We start from the raw sequence: 14,772 nt of genomic DNA, 5'->3' as shown, positions 1-14,772 counted from the left end.
TAAAAGGGACATCATTTCCAAACTTACAGAAATTTTTTAAAAGGGTATTAAAAGGGAATGCTACAAACAACAGTACACTAACAAATTTGATAACCTAGAGGAAATGAACAAATGCCTGGGAAGATACAAACTATGAAAACTGACTCCAGGAAAAACCAGAAAACCATGATAGACCTATAACAAGCAAAAAGGACTTAAAAAGTCCCACAGAGAAAAGACCAGACTCAGATGGCTTCACTTGTTAAACTGTTTTAAGAAGAATTAATATCAATTCTTCATAAACTCTTCCAAATAACAGAAGATGATGAAACACTTCCCAATACATTCTATTTGACCACATTACCATGACACCAAAACCAAGGAAATTGTGACAAAAGAATGACCTTTATGAATATAAATGTAAAATCCTCAACAAAATAGCAGCAAACCAAATCGAGTAACATAAAAAAAGAAAAGAGATTATATACCATGATTAAGTAGTATTTATCACAGGAGTGAAAAGTTGGTTCCACAAATGAAAATCAATCAACATGATATATCACATTAACACAATAAAGAACAAAAAGCATGTGATCATCTCGATAGATGAAGAAAAAGTACATGACACAATTCAATACCTTTTCATGATAAAAACACAACAAACTTGAAACAGAAGGGAGGCTCCTTAACTGGATAAAGGCCATCTACAAAATGTAAACAGTTAATATCATACCTAATCATGATAATTATGTTTTCCTTCCAAGAACAGGAACAAGATAAAGATGTCCATTCACACTTCTATTCTATACTGTAGTGGAGGTTCTAGCTATGGCAATTAGGCAAGAAAAAGAAATAAAAGGCATTCAGATTAAAATGAAAGAAGTTAAATGACCTCCATTCACAGATAACAATCTTATATTTAGAAAATCCTAAAAAATCCACACACAAAAAAGAAGTGTAGCAAGGTTACAGGATACAAGTTTAATATACAGAATCAGTTATATGTCTATACACTAGCAATACATAATCTGAAAAAGAAAACAACTCTATTACAACAGTGACAAAGAATAAAATACTTAGGAATAGATTTAACAAGAATGTATAACACTTTTACACTGAAAAATACAAAACATCATTGAAAAAAATTAAAGAAAAAATAAATAAATGGAAAGACATCATATGTTGTTCCTGGAATGAAAGACTTATTATTAATATAGTAATACTTCCCAAATTAATCTAGATTCAGTGCAATCCTTACCTCAATGTCAGTTGCCCTTTTTGCAAAAATTGGTGAGATGATTTTAAAATTCATATGGCTTCAAGGGACCCAGAATAGTCAAAACAATCTCTAAAAGGAAGGATAAAGTTGGAAGACTCACACTTATAATTTCAAAAGTTTACTACAAAGTTCCAGTGATTAATCATTATGGTACTAGCATAAGGATAGACATATAGATCAATTGAATGGAATTGTAAATCCAGACATATACTTTCCTTTTATAGTCAATTGATTTTCACAAGGGTGTCAAAGCAATTCAACTGGCAAAAAAAAAAAAGCGCCTTTTTTAAAAAACTGATTTATTTATGTATTTATTTGAAACAGACAGTGTGAGCAGGGGGAGGAATGGAGGGAGAGGGACAAGCAGACTCTGTGAGCACAGAGCCAGACGCAGGGCTGGATTCCATGACCCAGAGATCACCACCTGAGCCAAATATCAAGAGTCAGATCCTCAAGGGACTGAGCCACCCAGGCACCCCAAAAATAGTCTTTTTATAAAAAAAAGAATTCTGAGCCAACTGGATATCTACATGCGTAAGAATGCAGTTGGACCCTATCTCATACTATATATAAACATTAACTCAAAATGGATCACAGAATTAAATGTAAAATCTATAACAATAAGACTCTTACAAATAAACATAGAAGTAAAACTTAATAACCTTGGATTAGACAATGATTTCCTAGATGTGACATCAAAAGCACAAGCAACAAAAAATTGATAAATTATACTTAATCAAAATTAAAACATTTTGTGCTTCAAAGTCCAAGAAAAATGAAAAAATACACTGAATGAGAGAAATATTTGCAAATCATTTATGTCATAAGGGATTTGTACTCAGAATATTGAAAGAATCCTTACAAGTCAACAACAAAAATATAATCAATCCAATTTAAAAATAAACAAAATATTTCAAAAATATTTCTGAATTTATACAAGTAGCCAAATAAGTACAGGAAAAGGTACACAACATCACCAGCCATTAGAGAAATGCAAATCAAAACCACAACAAGGTATCAGTTCACACACACACACTAGGATGGCTCTAATAAAAAAGACAGACAGCAAGTGTTAGTGAGGGTGTAGAATAATTAGAACCCTCATACAACCCTGGTAGAAATATAAAATTACACACTTTGGAAAATGGTTAAGAAATTCCTCAAAACTAAACATAGAGTTACCATCTGATCCAGCAATTACACTACCAAATATATAACCAAGTCAACAAAAACTTGCACAGGAATGTCACAGCAGTGATTCATGATAATCAGAAAGTTGAAACAATCCAAATGCCCATCAGCTGATCAATGAATAAATGAAATGGGCCATATACAAATAAGGGAATATTATTCAGTAACAAAAAGGAGTGAAATACTGACACACATTACAATGTGGATGAACTTGAAAACTTGATGCTACATAAAAGTAAGTCTGCAGGGTAGGGGAAAATGGAGAGAACTGCCAGTAGGCATGGGCTTTCTCTTTGCAGTGATGAAAATACTCTAAAATTAGATGGTGATGATGCTTGCACAACTGTGTGAATATACACTTTAAAGGGTGGGTTTTACATGTGAATTTACCCCAACAAAGTATTATTTTTAAAGTTTTTAATAAATAAAAAGAGAGCTGGATTTCCAAAAAAATGCCCAAGTCATCAGCTAAAAGGCAAAGAAGCTGGGAAATACAATATTTTTATTCTAAAGCCTCTCTAATAACCACTTTACTATGCTGTAGGCATCTCTAAGCAGTAAATTGGAAAAGATCACCAATAAGATGTACTCCATCCCTAAAATTCCTCAGTTCTATGGTTTATTGCAGAGAGGCTGTGGAGGTTTATACCCTACTGATTCAGAACAAAGTGGGTACTAGGAAGAACAGATCCCAGTGACTTTCAAGTAAAATCAGAATTAAGAGCTAACTCTGAACTCATAGTATGAGGATCATGCCTCCAGAACACACTGGCGAGTAGTTCTCAGCTTAAAAGAAAATACCTCTCCTCTCCCAGAAACAAATTCCCTTCAATATGTAAGACCGGCCACTATTGACCTAGCTCCTCTACCCCTACCTTAATCACCAGTACCCTACTTTTCAACATTCTGCATACTATCAGCCTTTGCAAACAAAATTCCCTACCCCATCAAACACTTCTACAGTCTTCCTCATAAAAATATTTCCATGATTCCAGATAAACTTATTATATTCAATAATCAAGCTAATCAACAGGTCAAGTAGTATAAACTGAGTTGTCCAATTAATATTTTCCAAATGTAAAATTTGTAAGGCACAGATTTCTACAATTCTACAGAACAGAGAACAGAAATACGAAAAGCTGGTAAGAGGGGAAGGACATTTGAATATTTGCAGGCCTCTGCCAGATATTTATTCCATATTTATTAGATTCAGTATACTGAAAAGCACAGGTGTTTCAGTTCTTAGAATGAAGCAAACACAGAAACAATAATTTTCAGAGTCTGGAGAGACCTTAGGAATCATCCAAACCAACCTCCATATTTTCCAGGCTAGAAAAGTGCAGGGCTAAGAAGAAAACAGATATGACTAGCTTACACATTTTGCGGCAGATGTGCAACTTGAATGCATGTTTCTTGATTCGTGGACCAGTTGTCCTCTTGCAGTTTTAGTTCCCATGGCTTCAGAGCAACTGTGAATTGTTTGAGAAATGTGTCCTTTTTTTAACAACCCCAAGTATGCAAACTATAAGCACAGTCCTGATGAGGAAGTTTAAATTACTCCTCTTGACCCTCTAAGTTGCTCCAATACAACCCCAGCACCACGGAATCTGTTTTCCTGTTAGACTCAGATCGTTCTCTAAATGTAATACTAGGAAGGTAGGTTAACTGTCTCAAAGACGTAACTCATTGGAAGATGAACACTGAGTAATGTCCTTTACCTAAAACCAAGAACTCAACGTTGTAGATGATTCAAGAGAATAAGAGTTTCTTCACCATTATGCCCTCATGCATTTCTCTTCTGTTCCTCTTTGCTGTTTTTAAACTCCTTTCCATTTCCCCTTGCCTTATTTCCACTCTCTGCTCAAAAAGTCCAAGTATATAGCAGAGAGAGTAAATCAGACTGAATATTCCCTTTGCTCCCCGCAAAGACTCTCTCTATTGTCCCCACCCAAAGTATGTGAACAAGTTTCTCACTCACTGCCGGCTTTCCATTAGTTCAATCATTGATTTTAAGCTTCTAGTTCACTGTATATAAATACAGTCCTCTCACAACTTTTCATAAAATAAAAATCTAGCAATGGGGGTGAAGAGCACTGACATTCTGATCATCTATTATATAGTAATATTTTGGGTTTTTTTTTTAATTTTAAACAAGCCGCAGTTTGGAAAAGCAACGTGTTTTGTTTATCATGTCAAGTTCTTATGAAAGTATTTGAGTTGGATTTCATCCAAAATCTATAATTCACCATGTTATGCATAATTTTGCTGTCATATGGCCGCAAATTTTGACACTTATTTTGCCAGAAAACACAGGTATGAATATGAAAGAGGCCCCCTCAGAGATTTACTGCTTAATATCCCACTAGTTCCCCAGTCTTTCACTGTCAAAGCTCAGCCATCCATTATTTTCCAAGCAGATTTTTTCACCCTTTGTTTCTGCTCAGATTTGCTTAAAAATCACTCTTTGAAAGATCCATAGGTTACTTTTAATTGTTGTTATTTCAAATCCTTCAATAATAAATGCCATAAACTGTTCTGTATAAAGATTTTCATAGCAGAAAATAAATATAGATGATTTTATAATTCCCTTAAGATGGTAATAGTTGTATATATTAACAATAAAACTTTTTATTATTCCAATTTTATTATTATCACAATTTCGACAAAAATCACTCCTTCTCTTCCTGCTTATCTGCCTCAAAATTCTTTGTCTCAGGTATACAAGAGTCATTATTGAAAGAAAAAAAATGGGTACTTTTCTGACCTAAGAACTATTAAAATTTAAATAAATCCAAAATTCAGCATTTTCTGGGTTAAATTAGTGCACTACTTCAGTATCTGCAATTCAAATAAGTCCTCTGAGAAATTGGCCTCCACAACCAGTGACGTGCTGCTGAACTGAACAGATCTCCAAAATATCCTAACAGATTTCTTTCTTTCATTGTAGAATTGTTTCCATCTGGTGCTTAGATATTAAACCTGGAATATGTAAAGGCTCTCCCCTCTCACCCTGTTTGACTTCCAAATGCTGGCAAATAATTTGCATTGTCAATGAACTGAGGATTAAAATTTTGAACTTAACTGTGTAGTTATAAGATGTACAATTTAAAGTGATAGATCTTTGAAGTAATGAATTTTTTTCTTTTCATTTTGAGAAATGGAAATTTGAAGGGTTTGCAGAATATTCTAACCCAATCCAACTTTGCTTGAAAAAAATAATAAACCTTTTCTTAATTTTCTTCCCAAGTTCAGAAGTTCGAAATATGAATTTATGAACAGCACTATAGGCCAGTCTTTGTATGTATGTATATATTCATAACAGAATAGGAGCATCTAAAAACTCTTGTACTTATTTGTTCAGATAGATATTTAGATGCATACATGCAGAAGTTTCCAAAATCCTGGGTCCATGGACAATAATTTCTTCATGAGAATTTTAAAGATCCTTACAGTAATAAAAAATGTCTGACTTTTAAGACTGGCAACATTTTTCATAGCATCTTAATTGGAAAGCACAGAGTTACTTCTAAGAAACCTAATTGCTTCCAGAAATGTTTAAACCACTAGGGGAATGTTTATATGAAATGAGCAACAGTCACAGGAGTGAATAAACCAGTTCTCTGCACTGCATGTTGCAGTGTAAAGACCTAGGAGCACACATGGAGAGTTATAAGAGAACCATGTGCAAGACACAATCATTTTGTTCCATCTCTTTCTTCTTGTCATTAGTCTTGCAACTTCTACCCATCCCTCTTCAACTAACAGTGTATCTCACACATCTTCCAGAGCACACAGTTATCCAGTTCTCTTGTCCAAATCTTCACACTTCACACCTGTCCACCCTTCACTGTTCTTTTCTTTTTGATGCCCCATCAAACTTTCTTCACATTGTCTCTTACTTAACTGCTTCCTTTTTTTTTTTTAAGATTTTATTTATTTGAGAAAGAGAGTGAGTGAGAGAGAGAGCACAAGCCAGGGGGAAAGGCAGAGGGAGAACCAGACTCCCGCTGAGCAGTGAGCCTGATGCAGGACTAGATCCCAGGACCCTGGGATCATGACTTGAGCCAAAGGCAGCCACTTAAAAGACTGAGCCACCCAGGCACCGTTAACTGCTTCCTTTAATCTCTTTCTCTTACATTCGATCTGCCTTGATCTCCTGGAATATTTTCTGATGCATTTCTCCATTTCAAGTCCATTTCATAGCTCGTTAAAAATATAACTGAGTTCCTGCATAGCACTTGAAACTAATTACCATTTTCTGTTCAGTGTGCTGCTCACATTTAACTTTAAAAAAAAAAATTGAGGAGACACTCGGGAAAGGAACTGATACAACTTTGGGGAAGTACAGTTAAGAATGTTTTGCTGATAAGTATATAACCACTTGACTGATTCTAACAAACATTTGTGGGAATATTTTATTTTTTTAAGATTTTATTTATTTGACAGAGAGAGAGAGAGAGACAGCGAGAGAGGGAACACAAGCAGGGGAAGTGGGAGAGGGAGAAGCAGGCTTCCCGCTGAGCAGGGAGCCCGATGTGGGACTCGATCCCAGGATCCCGGGATCATGACCTGAGCCAAAGGCAGACACTTAACGACTGAGCCACCCAGGTGCCTCTGTGAGAATCTTTTAAAGCAATTTTGTTCAGCCAGATTTCAAAATGCCATGCAATGAATTTCTATAGTTGCCTGCCATGCAAAATATCGTAGTACAAATTTAGAGCTAATAGAACTAATCTTCTAGGACAGACATTCTAAAAATATTGTATATGCTTTAAAACAAAATCTGAGCAATACCCAAAATACTCATTGCAGTTGGCAACATATGAGCATTATAGAAAATCACAATGTGTTCTTCTGGCTACACACAACAAACACAAAATATCTATGCTAATAAGGAATTGATGTAATGGTTTTGTGTCTTCATCTATTCAGAAAGGAGAAAGAAAGGGGAATTTAGTTTCATCTGATGAAAAATTGCATTTTCTTTGCTTCCCTTTTCCCTTCCTCTCTCCATCTGCCCTCCACTTTACCCTCCATTCCTTTAAGATTTCTCCATTTGTATTATAGAGGCACAGATTCAGAGGAGGGGTGGCGTCTGATATTTCGGGTGGTCTTAATAAAGCCTTAGTCTTTGGCTAACCTCTCCTTAGACTGGAAAGTGGCCAAGAGTTTCCAATACTAAGGAAGAGTCACTTTGAAAAACTCTGTATGTATGTTGAAGTGCATGTCAATATGTTTGCTCTGATTTAAGCAACAAAACTGAACAACCGGGCCTTGTCAGCCAAAGCAACAACTATTTCTCCCAAACTTAAAACACATCCTTGTGTAAGTTATGGTTCTTATTTGGTTTTTGTGTTCATTTATTTCAGTTTCTTGTTTGACATCTCCCACCAGTTGAGCCAGGAAACTCATGGCAGTGCTTCAAAAAATAACTCCACCCCACATTTATTTTTTAATTTGTTCTGATTCTTTACTCTTTTAAACTCACAAAGTTTCATGGAGTAAGTGCCCAAAGAAGATAGTATTTGTTTTTTTATTTTTAAGTACAGTTTTAGAAACCATATGTAAAATCTCCCTTGCAACTCCTCCTTTTGATTAGAAAATTATATTAGATTCATATTTGAAAAGTCAGTTGTATATTTTAATTAAAGGGAGAAATAAAAAGTCTTTTTCCCTAAAGCAGGCTTACAAAGAATGGAGAAGTTATTTCTCCCAATAATGACTTAACAAATGAGGTTTTAGTCCCCTGAATTAGGGTAAAGATTAGGAGGAAAAAACCATCCATACAGTGAGCATTTATTATCACAGACTTTGAAAGTGCCTATCTTTTTGGTACTTGGCAACACATAGTAAAACTATCCACAAGGATTAAAAAAAGGCAACATTATTTCAATAAAAATAGCCAAATTGTTGCCAGACAACAAAGTAGCAAATTCATCTAGGCTCATTGGTGCATGTCTTGACTTTCCAAATGAAACCTTGCATCAAAGGAAAAGTTTGAGCACCTTCCTATAAGATCAATCAAAACTAAACTAAAATTGATAACTTTTGTTACAAATTTCCACCATTCTAATTTAACTCCTAAGAGCAATCTTATTTTGCTTGATTGCAGTTGAGTCAGAAGAAGGAAAGGGGATATTTAGAATGTAGAGTTTGTAATACAACACTGGTTTTGTTTATTAAGCAGTTTTCTCTAAAAAGAATACCAAAACTTTGTAAACTTGATCGGACTGGTACTGGAAAAAGTAAACAACACTATCAAATAATGATGAGAACATTTTATCCAGGTTAGCTCAAACAGATAAGCCTTGCTTTTAAGTGAAAAATTCCATGGAAACTGATGTACAAAAGAAGGGAGCATCTCAAGTTCACACTAGAAAGGTCACTGGCAGAGATCAACTTCGTAGTATTTAGTGTATCTATCCTGGAACAAAATAAGGCTAAGCTGATTGAGCAGGGATTTGAGCCTACAAAGGAGTAAGTCCAGGTATTACAGATTAATGTTTAAAGAACTACATTCCTTATTTTCAACATTCTCCTTATATTTTTTGAGTTCTTGAATAACTTAAAGAACTCCATAACCCAAACCACCTTCAAAATGATAATGTATAAGAAACCCCCCAAATAATCAATCCTCTTTGAATGTGCCTCTGTTCCATAAGAATGTGAGAATTAGATTTCTCCAGAAAGTGAGAAACCTATTTTCAATGATGATGACTTTTATTTTCTTTTTTTTTAATATTTTATTTATTTGACAGAGAGAGCATGAGCAGAGGGGAGGAACAAGGGCAGTGGGAAAGCAGGCTCCCTACTGAGCAGGGAGCCTGTTGTGGGACTCGATCCTGGGACCTCAGGATAATAACCTGCGCCAAAGGCATATGCTTAACACACTGAGCCACCCAGGCACCCCCACTTTTCCTTATTTTCCTTATTTTTAATTGAGAAAGGGACAAAGAGCTAACTTTGAATTTGAAGTTTTACAAGTGTGGATTTTGAAGATATCTTTTTATCCTGAGAATATTTAGAAGAATGCTAATAGTTAACAGTGACTAACACCGACTCTGTTTCAATATGGTAGATTGAGCACATGTATCTAATTACAATATTTTCTGAAGCCCCACTAAAACTATAGTAAAGTACTTAGTAAAGCATTTTTTTAAAAAAAATACTTTATTGAGTTATAATTGACATACAAAAAACTGCACATATTTAGTGTATACTACCTTATGAGTTTGAAGACAAGCATATATAACTATGAACTCATCACCATAATCAATCTCATAAACATATCATCACCTCCAAAAGTTTCCTCCCACCCTACTTATTTGTGTGTGTATGTGTGTGATAAGAAGACTTAATGAGATATCATCTCATACCCAGATGTATGGTTATTACCAAAATCACAAAAGATAACAAGTGTTGGTAACGATGTGGTGAAAGAGAACTCTTGTACACTGCTGATGGTTATATAAATTGGTATAGCCTTTATGGAAAACAGTATGAAAGTTTCCTCAGAAAAATGAAAAAATGAACTACCATATGATCCATCAATCCTATTTCTGTGTGTATAATCAAATGAAATAAAATCACTATCTCAAGATATCTACACTCCCATGTTTTTTGCAGCATTATTCACAGTAGACCTATGGAAGCAACCTATGTAGCCATCAACTGATGAATGGATAAAGAAAATGTGATATGTTTGCACAGTGTGATATTATTCTGCCTTAAAACAGAAGGAAATCCTGCCATTTGTGACAACATGGATGAACCTTAAGGACATCAGGCTAAGTGAAATAAGCCAGAGAGAGAAAGACAAATACTGTATGATCTCACTTATATGTGGAATCGAAAATAGTCAAACTCATAGAAGCAGAGAGTAAAATGGTAGTTATTAGGGGTTGAGGATGTGGGGGAAATGGGGAGATGTTGGTCAAAGGGTACAAACTCTCAGCTATAAGATGAATAAGTTCTGGAAATCTACTACAGTTAGTGATAATGTATATTTGAAATTTGCTAAGATTTCTTATCCAAAAAAGGGGGAGTAACTGTACGAAGTGTTGGATATGTTAGTTAGTTTGATTATAGTAATCATTTCACAGTATATACATATATCAAATCACACTGGATATCTTAAATATGTCTAGTATAAGTTAATAATACCTCTATAAAACTGAGAAAATATATATCACACATTCAAAAACCAGGAAAATATGACTCAGAATGAGAAAATCAATCAATCAATATAAACTGAACCAGAGCTGCTACAAGTGTTAGAATTAGCAGATAAGTACATTAGAAATGTTACTATAAATATATTCCAGGGGTGCCTGGATGGCTCAGTTGGTTAAGTGACTGCCTTTGGCTTAGGTCATGATCCTGGAGTCCCGGGATCGAGTCCCACGTTGGGCTCCCTGCTCAGAAGGGAGTCTGCTTCTCCCTCTGACCCTCCCCCCTCACGCTCTCTCTCTCTCATTCTCTCTCTCAAATAAATAAATAAATATATTCCACATGTCCAAAAGTTAAGACATGGAAGATTTTTTTTTAAACCCAAATCAAACTTTAAAGATAAAAACTACATTGTTCAAGGTGAAAAAATCTCTGAATAAGATTAGTGGTAATTAGGCACCGCAGGAGAAAAAGAGTAGTGAACTTAAAGAGAAAATAACAGAAACTATCCAAAATGAAACATGGATAGAAAAATGAAATAACTTCCCCCCCCCAAAAAAAATGAATACATAGCATCATTGTGAACTGTGAGACAACTTCAAGCAACCCAAGATATGTGCACTTAGAGTCTTCCATGGAGAAAAGAACAAGAAGGGAAAGCAAAAAATATTTGAAGAAATAACCTCCAAAACTTTCCAAATGTGATGAGAACTATAAACTTCCAGTCCAAAGAACTCAGTGAACTGTAAGCACAAGAAACAAAGAGGGGCACCCAGGTGGCTCAGTAGGTTATGCGTCTGCCTTCAGCTCAGGTCATGATCTCAGGGTCCTGGGATCGAGCCCATGTCAGGCTCTCCGGGGAGCAGGGAATCTGCTTCTCCCTCTCCCTCTGCCCCTACTCACTCCCCACGCTTGTATGCTTTCTCTCTCTCTCTCAGATAAATAAATGAAATCTTGAAGGAAGGAAGGAAAGAAGGAAGGAAGGAAGGAAGGAAGGAAGGAAGGAAGGAAAAAAGAAAGAAAGAAAGAAAAAAAAAACCATGCCAGGGTATATAATAATAAAATTGCTTAAAATCAGTGATAAAAACAAAGTCTTAAAAGCAGCCCCCTAAAAATAAACATGTAATATACAGACATAAAGATGTGAAAATGACAACAGATTTCTAGTTGGATGCAATGCAAGAAGGAACACAATGGAGCAATATGTCGAGAGTACTAAGAGGAAAAAAATGCCAAACACACACACACACACACACACACACACACAAAAGTAGGGGCACCTGGGTGGCTCGGTTGGTTAAGCATCTGCATCAGCTCAGGTCATGATCCCAGGGTCCTGGGACTGAGCACCCTGCTCAGAAGGGAGTCTGCTTCTCCCTCTGCCTCTACCCATCCCTGTTTGTGCTCTCTCTCTTTCAAATAATTAAATACTTTTTTAAAACTATAGAACTTTATACCTAGAGAAAACATCTTTGAAAAATGAAGTCAAAATATTTTTTCAGACATATAATAGCAACAAGAATTTATCATCAACATACTCACAAAAAATTACATTGAAAAACTCTAATATTTAAAAGCTAAGAAATACTTTTAAATAATCCATGGCTCTAAAAAAGAAAAAAGTAGAAAGAGAAATTAGAATGTATTTTGAACAGAATGAAAATACAATTATTATGGGTTAGACTGTACCACCCCAAAAAACTATGTTCAAGTTCTAAACCCCCAGGATCTCAGAATGTATGTGACCTTATTTGAAAATGGAGTCATTATAGATATAATTAGTTAACTCAAGAAGATGAGGTTAATACTGGAAAAGGTGAACCGTAATCTAAAATGACTGGTGCCCTTACAAGAAGAGACACACAAAGAAAGAACATCACATGATGACAGACACAGAGATGAGTACAATGCACCTTCATGCCAAGGTACACCAAGAATTACTGCTGCCATGAAAAGCTGGGAAGGGTCAAGGAAGATTGTACCGAGAGTCCCAGAGGGAGCCTGGCCTTGCTGACACCTTGATTCCGGACTTCTGGCCTCTAGAACTGTGAGAGAATAAAATTTCTATTGTATAAAGCCACGCAGTTTATGACATTTTGGTACGACAGCCCTATAAAACTAATATATCAAAACATGTGGGATGCCACTAAAAAACAGTACCTAGGGAAAAATGTAAAGCGCTTACTTAATACTTACACTGGAAAATAGGAATCAACTCAAGTCAATGACATCAGTTTCCAAAGTAGAAAGAGGAAATAAAATAAATATCAGAGCATAAATTATCTAGAATTCAGAAAATTAAAAAAAAACAATGAAACCAAAAAATGGTTCTTTAATAACATCAATAAAATTGACATACATTTTAGCTAGACTACTAGAAAAAATAAATAAAAGAGAGGTGACACTAGTTACCAAACTCAGGAATAAGGGAAGTAACAGAACTATAGATTCTATGAATATTTAAAAGATAGTAATGGAACACTGTAAACATATTTATGGCAATAAATTCAGCAACTTAGATGAAATGGATAAATTCCTTGAAAGATACAACTACTAATGCCTACATAAGAAATAAAATACTATCTATGAAAAATATTTAATTGTAGTTAACTTTCCCACACACAGAAAAAATCCAGGTACAAATAGTTTGACAGACCATTTCTCCCAAAATTCAGGGAAAAAATAATACCAATTCTACACATATGCTTCCAAAAAAATTAAAAAGAAATAAGTAATTCACAAATAATTCTATAATGCCAGAATCACCATGACATCATAACCAGACAGGGACAGCCCGCTCGCATGGAAGCCTCTGGTGCCCCCACCACCTCTGCCATGCCCAACATTGTGCTCTTCAGCAGCAGCTTGCACCAGGACCTGTCCCAGCGCATGGCCGACTGGCTGGGCCTGGAGCTGGGCAATGTGGTCACTAAGAAGTTCAGCAACCAGGAGACCAATGATGAGATCAGTGAAAGCGGGAAGGGCGAAGATGTCTAGAACATCCAGAGTAGCTGTGGAGAAATCGACAACAACCAGATGGAACTCCTTGTCATGATCAATGCCTACAAAATCTTGTCATCATCCAGGGTGACTGCTGTGATCCCATTTTCCATACTCCTTACAAGATAAAAAGGACAAAAGTTGTGCTCCGATTTCTGCAAAACTTGTGGCCCCTATGCTCTTGCTGGGGCAGATCACATCATCACCGTGGACCTGCATGCCTCTCAGATCCAGGGATTCTTTGAGATTCCAGTAGATAATCTGTCCACGGAGCCTGCAGTCCTGCAGTGGATTCGGAAGAACATTGCCAAGTGGAGGAACTGTATTATCATTTACCTGATGCCAGGGGAGCTAAAATGGACATATCAATTGCAGTGAATGTGGGTGAATGTGGAATTTCCCTTGATTCACAAAGAGAGTCAAAAAGCAAATGAAGTGGACCAGATGGTTCTGGTGGGCCACGTGAAGGACCGCATGGCTGTCCTCACGGAGGACATGGCTGATATATGTAGCTGCCATGCTGCTGACAAGCTCCTCTCCAGAGCCACCAAAGTTTATGCTATTCTAACCCATGGGATCTTCTCTAGGACAGCTATTTCCAGCATAAATAATGCTGCCTTTGAGGCTGTTGTCACAAACACCATTCCACAAGGGGACAAAATGAGACTCTGTTCCAAGATTCAGGTTACTGATATCTCTATGATCTTGGCAGAGGCAATCCCAAGGACACACAACGATAAATCTATTTTACCTGTTCAGTTACATCCTGTTATAGATCCCAGATGTGAAGTGTGGAGCAAGCTTTCGCTGGCTTCTGAATTGCATGTGTTTATCTGACTTTTTAGTTTTAGGACTCAGCAACTATAGGATAAGGCAAAAGCATCTGATCTTTGTATACTCCAGGATCCACTATCTCCCCCTTCTCAAGCTCAAGACCATTTATTTCCAGTTTGTGGAGAGGGTAGTGGTTATTTGATCTTTCATTAGTGAGAATAATTCATCATCCTGACTTGTTCTGATAGGTGACCTTTTTCTTTGGTCTGTCAGTACTTTGAGGCCACAACTTTCAAGTATATAATTCCATTGCAGAAGTTCATAGTTTATATATTTTGAGGGTGCCAAAGGTGACTTCAGATTAAAGCCTTCTGTGTAAA

General features: G+C 36.0%; 1 pseudogene; it reads left to right on the top strand.

Moving 5' to 3' along the window:
- The first annotated feature begins 13,453 nt into the window (after positions 1-13,453).
- LOC112834016 (ribose-phosphate pyrophosphokinase 2 pseudogene) lies at positions 13,454-14,455 on the top strand (annotated as a pseudogene).
- Positions 14,456-14,772: the final 317 nt, after the last annotated feature.

The sequence above is a fragment of the Callorhinus ursinus genome, unplaced genomic scaffold (assembly GCF_003265705.2).
Source record: "Callorhinus ursinus isolate GAN/ISIS: 27379988/994484 unplaced genomic scaffold, GSC_fseal_2.0 scaffold1, whole genome shotgun sequence".
NCBI lineage: Eukaryota > Metazoa > Chordata > Mammalia > Carnivora > Otariidae > Callorhinus > Callorhinus ursinus.
This window is presented reverse-complemented; position numbering and strand designations above follow the sequence as displayed.